Raw genomic sequence first — 10,612 nt, 5'->3', positions numbered from 1 at the left:
AGTATTTGTTTCGAAATGTTATAAGTAAAGAGGATCGGTTCTTCGGATCGTACTTTGAAAAAATTAAATATATCAATTTTGGACTACTTCATAAAATTTTATTTAATAGTAAGTTGTACACTAAGATTCGTTAGTAAGGTTATAAAAAGCAAATTAAATATTTTTTACAACAACATAAATTAATTTTGTTATTAGATTTCACTTAATTTTTTATCTTTAATTACAGCTTAAATTTAACGAAGTTATTGAAATAATTTTATAATTTAATATCTTAATTTCTTATTATAAAATATATAATTTTTATTACATATTTTTTGAAATAAATTTTCATTTAATCTTATTAATAACATTGCTGAAATATTTTTTCACTTAAATTATATCTCTGCTTACTTAGCACAGTAGAAAGGGCGTTAAAATCCTGCTACCTGTTCAAAAAAAATATTTTCCTAATCTTTCGTGTTTTTTAATAAAATTAGATATTCTACCTATGTAAATACATATTTTTTGGGCATAAATAAATCTTCCTAAAGGATGTTTTTATTTCTTTTAAACTGGTGCAAAACTTTCCAAACAAATACTTTAAGTTCACTTACTATATTTGCATTTAAAAATGCAGACAGTAATATACAAAAAACTAATATTTTAAGTTAAAATACAAATAAGGTTAAGACAGTTATAATTTTTAGTTAACATTACTTAACAAAAATAATTATTTTAAATATATCTTAATTTATGCAATTTTTAATATAAGTTACAATCCCAACGAACGCAAATATCAATTTTTTCAAAATTTGTAACAAAATATATTTTCTATTTCAAACAAAATTGTGAAGTTCCTGTAATTTTTTTCCACCCCACACAAGGGTTTTTTTTTTAAGCTATACGAGCTAAGGGATGTGGAATCTTCAAAAGATACTGGTAGCCCGTACTACCAACATGCACGATTCACAACCAAGACTTACTCTTTTGCTTGATATTTGCGCCTACGTACTAAACCTCATCCTAACACCGTGTCTCTTCTAACCATAAATCCCTCCGGAACCATCTTTAAGCATTACTTCGGAGGGTGGTGATTCAGCGATTACTGTCATCTCTTACTGCTCTTCTAGTTCTCTCTGCTGCTCTCTGTTCTTCTGTGATTTCTTTCGCAAAAATACACACCAGGTTCCAGATTTCTGTTGACTTTAACATCAGTTGGATGATGTTATCAGGTGTGACCTGCTCTCTGGTTGCTCTTGCCAAGGAGCTGCGGTGGTTCTCATATCTCGGGCAATCAAAGAACACATGTTCCACCGTTTCTTTTGTATATGGACATGCTGGGCACACGTCGTCTTCGTCATGTTTGAACTTAAAAAGATATGCTCTGAAGCAGCCGTGTCCAGTTAACATCTGGGTTAGGTAGTAGTTCACCTGCCCATGCTTTCTGTTGGTCCAATCACTTATCTTCGGAATGAGCCTATGCGTCCATCTTCCTTTTGTGGATATATCCCAACTCTGTTGCCACTTATTCAATGCTTCTTCATTGAGCTGATTGAAGTTTGTAACCCCAATTCTTTTTGCTACATGCTTTTCCTTTTCAATTTCTGCTTCCTGCTGTAATGGCATCATTCCGGCAATAACCATGGCCGCGTCAGTAGATACTGTACGGAATGCGGAAACAACTCTGAGAGCGCATCTTCTGTAGGCTGCGTCTACTCCTGATCTGTACGTCTTTTTATTCATTGCTTCTGCCCATATGGGAGCCGCATATATAGCAATAGACTTAACTACATTTGTGAGTAACTGCTTCTTCTGTTGTCTAGGTCCACCTATATTGGGCATTATTCGCGATAGTGCACACGTTGTTTTCGCACATTTTGCAGCAACATATCGTAGATGCTCTTTGAAGGTGAGTCTATTGTCAATCATTACTCCAAGATACTTGATTGCTTGTTTTGATGTGACTCGCTCATTGCCAACAGTTATTGTAATGTACTCAATCTTTTTCCTGCTGCTTACAAGAAGGACTTCAGTTTTATGATCAGCAAGTTTGAGGCCTACACTTGTGATCCAGCTTCTTACCATAGCGACCGCATCGTTGCATGTTGATTGTATCTTTTCTATATGTTTCCCTTTAACCACCAGCGCAATGTCATCAGCAAATCCAATTATTTCTGCGCCTTCTGGGAGCTCAAGTCTCAGCACATCGTCATACATAATGTTCCACAATATTGGACCCAGTACCGAGCCCTGTGGTACCCCTGCCGTTACTTGGTATGACTTTGTGCCTCTGTCTGTGTAATACAAAAGCACTCTCTCTTTAAAATAGTCAACGATTAATTCTACTAGGTACTTTGGAACGTCTTTCCCTTGAAGTGCTGCTAGAACAGTGTCCCAGTCCGCTGAGTTAAATGCGTTTTTAACGTCTAATGTAATGATGACACAGTATTCTTTGTCTCCTTCGAGCCAACGGTCTCCTTTAATGGCATCTTTTGCTATGGCTATGACTGCTTCCACGGCCTCTATTGTGGAGCGTGCCTTCCGAAAACCAAATTGTCTATCTGATAAACCATTGCCATTCAGGGCTTCTTCTAGTCTTCGGCTAATTATCTTTTCCAAAAGTTTACCGGCCGTATCAATCATACATAGCGGGCGGTAGCCTGATGCATCTTGTACGTTATTGCCCTTTGGTATAAGCACCAACCTTTATATTTTCCATATCTGGGGAATGTTCTCTCCTTTATACATGCGTTGAACACTTCCCTGAATGAATCAACGTTGATTTCTGTGGCCATCTTTAGTGCCAGATTTGGTATTCCATCTATTCCAGGTGCTTTGGTTAGTTTCAAACCTTTGCATACTACTTCCAATTCTTGCCTGCTAACCTCAGGTATTTCATTCTGTGGCTCACTATCTTGTACTGTATAGGTTATATCAGCTCTCTGCGGGAAGAGACCTTCAACTATTGCTTGTAGCTTAGCTGCGTCTGTTGTAACTGGTGGACGGTAGCTATATAATTTTTTCATAACGACTTTATATCCTAGTCCCCAGGGGTTATTATCGACCTCCTCACACATTTCCTTTAAGCATCTAGCCTTGCTATTCGATATCGCCTTTTTTAGTTCAGTTCTCGATGTTTTATAGGCTTCTTGGTGCGCTATAAAATTTTCGCGACCCCTTGCTCTTTGACATAGTCGTCGCGCGTGTTTGCATTTTCTTCTCAGTTCGGAAATTTGGTCAGTCCACCAATACACATGTTGTCTGCCATTCCGCCGGCCTTTCTTTGCCATAGATGCGTTACATGAATTTGTTATGCAGCGCATCAGTTGTATTGCTTTATCATTCGCACTGCCAGTTAGGTGGATGTCGTCCATTGAGAGCTTAAAAGCTTCTTTGCCCAAAGTTAACTCCTTCCATAGCGGATTTGGAGTGGCTACCGCAGGAATGGTTCTTGCTGAGCGGTCATGTATTTCGAATATGATAGCTTGGTGGTCACTATGTGTGTAGATATCTGACACTTGCCACTCAGTTGAATTAGCTAGTGGATCGCTGATAAATGTCAAATCAATCTTAGAGCTTCTACCGTTCCTTGTGAATGTATCCTTTTGGCCGCAGTTCAGTAATACTACATCCAGGGTGGCCAATGCTTCTAGGAGGCACTCTCCCCTGGGGTTTGTCAATGTTGAGCCCCATTCAATGGCCCAGGCATTGAAGTCACCGGCAATCACTATCGGCTTCATATCTTTAGCGTCGCTAACAATATTGTCCAGTCTTTGTTTGTATTCTTCGATTGATAGACTGGGGGGTAAATAACAGCTGAAAAACGTTATTCCATTCACTGTACTTTTTACGTATGCTTCCCCTCCGTCGAAGACCTTCTCTAGTGGGAATTTACCACACGTCCATATCGATGCATTGTTGCACTTGCTGGTAGCCCAGCAGTGATTGTCTAGTGTACTATAATGTTCGCTCATTATAGCTAGATCTATTTTTAATTCGCGTACAGTCTGCTTTAACAGATCCTGTGCCGCTTCACAGTGGTTTAAGTTCAGCTGTAAAACTTTCATCTTTTTTTATTTAGTATCCTCCGGCGGGCAGTCAAGTAGTGGGGACATTTAGGTCCTCCCGTAATATGGTTAGCGTCAATATTTGTGTCAGTTCTACAAAGTAGGCAGTGAGGGGCACCTTGACACGCTTTAGCAAGGTGGTCCTCTCCACCACACTTGTAGCAGTGTTTTGACCAGTCTTTGGAGCTCTGACAGTTCCTTGCCACATGTCCAAAATCGAAGCATTTGTAACATCTCCTGGGGGTAACTTTTTGGAGTAATCGGCACACGGTCCATCCAACTCGTAGTTTGCCCACCTCCTCAGCTTTACCGGCCTGCTTCTTTGGTATTACAATTATAGCCGTTCTGGTACCTCCAGTGGCATTTCTTATTGTTTTGATCGCCGAGGGATGTATTTCGCCTATTTGGTTTTTCCATGCATCAATTATTTCCTCTTCTGTGGTTATTTCGTCCAGGTATCATAGTTCAAAGGTAGCTTCCTCCGTTAGCGTTTTGACCTCTATTTCCTCAGGTAGTATACTTTTGATGTGGTCTTGGTGGACACTTGTTATTGTTTCTGCTGATCTTTTGAATTCAAGCAGAAGTTCCCCTTTTTGTGTTTTCCTGATAGAGTGAACATCATTACCGACTGCTTTAAGCTCTGGAGCTCCTTTTACTTTCCGGAGTATGTCCGCAAAGGAAAGTTTCTCAGACGGTTTAATAATCACTACATCCGGTCGAGGTGGTTTCACGCGTTTTTTTGTTTGTAAAACCCAAGCGTGTCGTTTGTTGTTGTCTTCAATTGGTGCTTGAGGTACATCAGCGTTGCCGTTCGTCCCGGCCACCGTATCTAAGTTGCTTTCCAATGCTTTCCTTGGCTCCTTAGACTTAGTATTATTTGCCCCCACGGGTCGATTTGTTTTCGTCTTCTTAGGCGGTGTCTTCCTACTTTTTTCGATTTCTTCTCTTAACCGTTTGGATATAACTGGTGTTTGCTGCGGCTGAATTGTTTGGGTACCTCTATCGTTCGTTTTAGCAGTGATAGTTTTATTTGGTGTCTCTTCGGCAGTTCTTTTATAGAGCGATGATATCAATGCAACAAGATCACGCATTGCTTGGTGGATGGACCTTCTTCCTCCACCCATCATCTCATTTAGCTCGGATATTTTGTCCCCGAATTTAATGAACGCTTCCCTTTTCACTTTTGGAACACTGTTCCCATTAAGCTCCGGAGGGGATGAGCGAGCTCTCTCGTTATTTTGCCTCTCTTGTGATAGCACAGGTGAGTGTGTTAGTCTCGGCGCCCTCATGAAGGGGTTTTGGCTGGGACTGACTATCCGTGACTCCTTTGCACTTTCGGTGCCGGCTGGAGTATTAACGCCAGAGTGTATTGGTGTTTTTGTGGTTTTTGTGGTTGTGAACATTTTTCTTTGCAATTGGGTCCCAACTTAAAGCCGTTATCTTGGTTTCGTTGTGTAGTTACCCTTATTGTGGTTCCATGATTATCTTTGCAATGCAGGGAGGTCATGCGAGGGTTGACACATAGCCTTATGAGCGCATGTGTTCAGAGCCAAACCGGGAGCTAAGCAGAAGATATTCTTAACTGCCCCTACACCCCAACTTAACAGGACGAATCCAAGATCGTTCTTTAAGGCTTGCCAGGTTTTAACGGGACGGAGACAGATGAAGCATTAGCCTGAAAGCCGTCTGGACCAGATTTCACTCTAGCCCATATTGGTAACAGAATACATCATCCACCAGCCCAAGTCATCATATCCCATCGTTTGCTCCAGTATACCATAATCAGAATCTTACTGGTATCGATCCTGATGCCTTTTCTTATAGGCTTTCTCCATTATCATGTCATCATGTCCAATCGTTTGCTGTTGTCCAGTATGCCGTAATCAGAATCTTACTGGTATCGATCCTGATGACTTTTCTTATAGGCTTCCTCCATTATCATTTCTCGTATGTGAATTGTGATGCGACAGTCGTGCCTAACATGATATACAGACGCTGCGCATTTCCGACTCCCTCGTTGGCGCATCAATTGCTCTCACATTGGAAGCAGACATTGTGCGCTTACGTGTCCCTCGATGCCATCCCGGGATGGTGGACGCTTAGTTAGAGCCGGCGTCTACTCGGCTCAGCTTAGGGGCTTCTCAGGGTTTCTGTGACCTTTTAAGCCACACCCTCCGACGCCTAGCTGGATTTTAGTCGCCTCTTACGACAGGCATGCCTTACCGCGGGAATATTCTAACCCCTATCCCGCAGGGGTGATTGTTGTGTTTTTTTTTTTTTTTTTTTTTTTGTAAGCTATACGAGCTAAGGGATGTGGAATTTCCAAAAGATACTGGTAGCCCGTACTACCAGCATGCATGATTCGCAACCAAGACTTACTCTTTTGCTTGATATGTACTAAACCTCATCCTAACACCGTGTCTTCTCTAACCATAAATCCCTCCGGAACCACCTTTAAGCATTACTTCGGAGGGTGGTGATTCAGCGATTGTTGTCATCTCTTACTGCTCTTCTAGTTCTCTCTGCTGCTCTCTGTTCTTCTGTGATTTCTTTCACAAAAATACACACCAGGTTCCAGATTTCTGTTGACTTTAACATCAGTTGGATGATATTATCAGGTGTGACCTGTTCTCTGGTTGCTCTTGCCAAGGAGCTGCGGTGGCTCTCATATCTCGGGCAATCAAAGAACACATGTTCCACCGTTTCTTTTGTATATGGACATGCTGGGCACGTGTCTTCTTCGTCATGTTTGAACTTAAAAAGATATGCTCTGAAGCAGCCGTGTCCAGTTAATATCTGGGTTAGGTAGTAATTCACCTGCCCATGCTTTCTGTTGGTCCAATCACTTATCTTCGGAATAAGCCTATGCGTCCATCTTCCCTTTGTGGATATATCCCAACTCTGTTGCCACTTATTCAATGCTTCTACATTGAGCTGATTGAAGTTTGTAACCCCAATTCTTTTTGCTACATGCTTTTCCTTTTCAATTTCTGCTTCCTGCTGTAGTGGCATCATTCCGGCAATAACCATGGCCGCGTCAGTAGATACTGTACGGATTACGGAAACAACTCTGAGAGCGCATCTTCTGTATGCTGCGTCTACTCCTAATCTGTACGTCTTTCTATTCATTGCATCTGCCCATATGGGAGCCGCATATATAGCAATAGACTTAACTACATTTGTGAGTAACTGCTTCTTCTGTTGTCTAGGTCCACCTATGTTGGGCATTATTCGCGATAGTGCACACGTTGTTTTCGCACATTTTGCAGCAACATATCGTAAATGCTCTTTGAAGGTGAGTCTATTGTCAATCATTACTCCAAGTTACTTGATTGCTTGTTTTGATGTGACTCGCTCATTGCCAACAGTTATTGTAATGTACTCAATCTTTTTCCTGCTGCTTACAAGAAGGACTTTAGTTTTATGATCAGCAAGTTTGAGGCCTACACTTGTGATCCAGCTCCTTACCATAGCGACCGCATCGTTGCATATTGATTGTATCTTTTCTATATGCTTCCCTTTAACCACCAGCGCGATGTCATCAGCAAATCCAATTATTTCTGCGCCTTCTGGGAGCTCAAGTCTCAACACTCCGTCATACATAATGTTCCACAATATTGGACCCAGTACCGAGCCCTGTGGTACCCCTGCTGTTACTTGGTATGACTTTGTGCCTCTGTCTGTGTAATACAAAAGCACTCTCTCTTTAAAATAGTCAACGATTAATTCTACTAGGTACTTTGGAACGTCTTTCCCTTGAAGTACTGCTAGAACAGTGTCCCAGTCCGCTGAGTTAAATGCGTTTTTAAGGTCTAATGTAATGAAGACACAGTATTCTTTGTCTCCTTCGAGCCAACGGTCTCCTTTAATGGCATCTTTTGCTATGGCTATGACTGCCTCTACGGCCTCTATTGTAGAGCGTGCCTTCCGAAAACCAAATTGTCTATCTGATACACCATTGCCATTCAAGGCTTCTTCTAGTCTTCGGCTAATTATCTTTTCCAAAAGTTTACCGGCCGTATCAATCATACATAGCGGGCGGTAGCCTGATGCATCTTGTACGTTATTGCCCTTTGGTATAAGCACCAACCTTTGTATTTTCCATATCTGGGGAGTGTTCTCTCCTTTATACATGCGTTGAACACTTCCCTGAATGAATCAGCGTTGGTTTCTGTGGCCATCTTTAGTGCCAGGTTTGGTATTCCATCTACTCCAGGTGCTTTGGTTAGTTTCAAACCTTTGCATACCACTTCCAATTCTTGCCTGCTAACCTCAGGTATTTCATTCTGTGGCTCACTATCTTGTACTGTATAGGTTATATCAGCTCTCTGCGGGAAGAGACCTTCAACTATTGCTTGTAGTTTAGCTGCGTCTGTTGTAACTGGTGGACGGTAGCTATATAATTTTTTCATAACCACTTTATATCCTAGTCCCCAGGGGTTATTCTCGACCTCCTCACACATTTCCTTGAAGCATCTTGCCTTGCTATTCGATATCGCCTTTTTTAGGTCAGTTCTCGATGTTTTATAGGCTTCTTGGTGCGCTATAAAATTTTCACGACCCCTTGCTCTTTGACATAGGCGTCGCGCATGTTTGCATTTTCTTCTCAGTTCGGAAATTTGGTCAGTCCACCAATACACATGTTGTCTGCCATTCCGCCGGCCTTTCTTTGCCATAGATGCGTTACATGAATTTGTTATGCAGCGCATTAGTTGTATTGCTTTATCATTCGCACTGCCAGTTAGGTGGATGTCGTCCATTGAGAGCTTAGAAGCTTCTTTGGCCAAAATTAACTCCTTCCATAGCGGATTTGGAGTGTCTACCGCAGGAATGGTTCTTGCTGCGCGGTCATGTATTTCGAATATGATAGCTTGGTGGTCACTATGTGTCCAGATATCTGACACTTGCCACTCAGTTGAATTAGCTAGTGGATCGCTGATAAATGTCAAATCAATCTTAGAGCTTCTACCGTTCCTTGTGAATGTATCCTTTTGGCCGCAGTTCAATAATACTACATCCAGGGTGGCCAATGCTTCTAGTAGGCACTCTCCCCTGGGGTTTGTCAATGTTGAGCCCCATTCAATGGCCCAGGCATCGAAGTCACCGGCAATCACTATCGGCTTCATATTTTTAGCGATGCTAACAATATTGTCAAGTCTTTGTTTGTATTCTTCAATTGATAGACTGGGGGGTAAATAACAGCTGAAAAACGTCCATATCGATGCCTTGTTGCACTTGCTGGTAGCCCAGCAGTGATTGTCTAGTGTACTATAATGTTCGGTCATTATAGCTAGATCTATTTTTAATTCGCGTACAGTCTGCTTTAAAAGATCCTGTGCCGCTTCACAGTGGTTTAAGTTCAGCTGTAAAACTTTCATCTTTTTTTATTTAGTATCCTCCGGCGGGCAGTCAAGTAGTGGGAACATTTACGTCCTCCCGTAATATGGTTAGCGTCAATATTTTTGTCAGTTCTACAAAGTAGGCAGTGAGGGGCACCTTGACACGCTTTAGCAAGGTGGTCCACTGCACCACGCTTGTAGCAGTGTTTAGACCAGTCTTTGGAGCTCTGACAGTTCCTTGCCACATGTCCAAAATCGAAGCATTTGTAACATCTCCTGGGGGTAACTTTTTGGAGTAATCGGCACACGGTCCATCCAACTCGTAGTTTACCCACCTCCTCAGTTTTACCGACCTGCTTCTTTGGTATTACAATTATAGCCGTTCTGGTACCTCCAGGGGCATTTCTTATTGTTTTGATCGCCGAGAGATGTATTTCGCCTATTTGGTTTTTCCATGCATCAATTATTTCTTCTTCTGTGGTTATTTCGTCCAGGGTTCGTAGTTCAAAGGTAGCTCCTTCCGTTAGCGTTTTGACCTCTATTTCCTCAGGTAGTATACTTTTGATGTGGTCTTGGTGGACACTTGTTATTGTTTCTGCTGATCTTTTGAATTCAAGCAGAAGTGCTCCTTTTTGTGTTTTCCTGATAGAGTGAACATCATTACCGACTGCTTTAAGCTCTGGAGCTCCTTTTACTTTCCGGAGTATGTCCGCAAAGGAAAGATTCTCGAACGGTTTAATGATCACTACATCCGGTCGAGGTGGTTTCACGCGTTTTTTTGTTTGTAAAACCCAAGCGTGTCGTTTGTTGTTGTCTTCAATTGGTGCTTGAGGTACATCAGCGTTGCCGTTCGTCCCGGCCACCGTATCTAAGTTGCTTTCCAATGATTTCCTTGGCTCCTTAAACTTAGTATAATTTGCCCCCACAGGTCGATTTGTTTTCGTCTTCTTAGGCGGTGTCTTCCTACTTTTTTCGATTTCTTCTCTTAACCGTTTGGATATAACAGGTGTTTGCTGCGGCTGAATTGTTTGGGTACCTCTATCGTTGGTTTTAGCGGAGATAGTTTTATTTGGTGTCTCTTCGGCAGTTCTTTTATAGAGCGATGATATCATTGCAACAAGATCACGCATTGCTTGGTGGATGGACCTTCTTCCTCCACCCATCATCTCATTTAGCTCGGATATTTTGTCCCCGAGTTTAATGAACGCTTCTCTTTTCACTTTTGGA

The sequence above is a fragment of the Teleopsis dalmanni genome, chromosome 1, assembly GCF_002237135.1.
Source record: "Teleopsis dalmanni isolate 2A chromosome 1, ASM223713v2, whole genome shotgun sequence".
NCBI classification, from domain to species: domain Eukaryota; kingdom Metazoa; phylum Arthropoda; class Insecta; order Diptera; family Diopsidae; genus Teleopsis; species Teleopsis dalmanni.
Note: the sequence above shows the minus strand (reverse complement) of the source record.